The 732-nt window shown below is 37.2% G+C and overlaps 1 protein-coding gene across 1 annotated transcript in view; it reads left to right on the forward strand.

Moving 5' to 3' along the window:
* OTC (ornithine transcarbamylase) overlaps positions 1 to 732 on the forward strand; it is a 61,289-nt gene that overhangs the window by 13,203 nt on the left and 47,354 nt on the right. The window lies entirely within an intron of this gene.

A 732-nucleotide genomic window follows, 5' to 3' on the forward strand; every position in this document is an offset into this window, starting at 1 on the left:
GATGCTAAGGAATTATTTCACTGGAAAGATTTTATTTTTATACCTTCATTCTTTTCTCTGTTTTCTATCATGTTAAAAATAAGGACAATACTTTTTTTTTTTTTTCCTGGAAACAAGTTTCAATTGTGGATGAATATCGGATATATGATTATTAGGATAATGCCCCAAAATTCACAGTGATGTTACGGTGTTAAAAATAATTCAGAGTAGCAAGGAAACAATTAAGTGGTAACCAAGTAGGAGAAGAGATGGGATATGGTGCTTAGCTGTAAACATTATTCTGCATTTTGAGCAATTTATGTTTGAAACATGCTTAATTAATGCAGCAGCTTCATTTAGACTGCTTAACTGTGAAAGCATATGTGTTCCAAGCTTGTTCAAAAGCACTTTAAAGAGCTGGTGTCAGGCCAAGAAAGGTTTACACAACCTTGATTTTCTTAATCTAGTTCACTAGCTCTCCAAGTTCTGAGAATAGGGATGATTCCAACCGCTCTAGGTTAACATTCCCATAGAAGACCTGAAATAAGGAGGAAAGGTCCCCCAAGATCCCAGGCCTGTTCTTCATACTTGGTGTGTAAGGAAAGTTAGCTGGCAGAGATCTATTTGTTCCAGAACTCATCCTATCGGAAAGTCCATCTACAGAAGAGGAAGGAGAAAAAGCCCCACCCCACACCCAAACTCTCCAGATTGTTTCCAAATGACTTCTAGAAACAAAGCCTTTGCATTTCTACA

Source organism: Crocuta crocuta, unplaced genomic scaffold (assembly GCF_008692635.1).
Source record: "Crocuta crocuta isolate KB4526 unplaced genomic scaffold, BGI_CrCroc_1.0 scaffold301, whole genome shotgun sequence".
NCBI classification, from domain to species: Eukaryota; Metazoa; Chordata; class Mammalia; order Carnivora; family Hyaenidae; genus Crocuta; species Crocuta crocuta.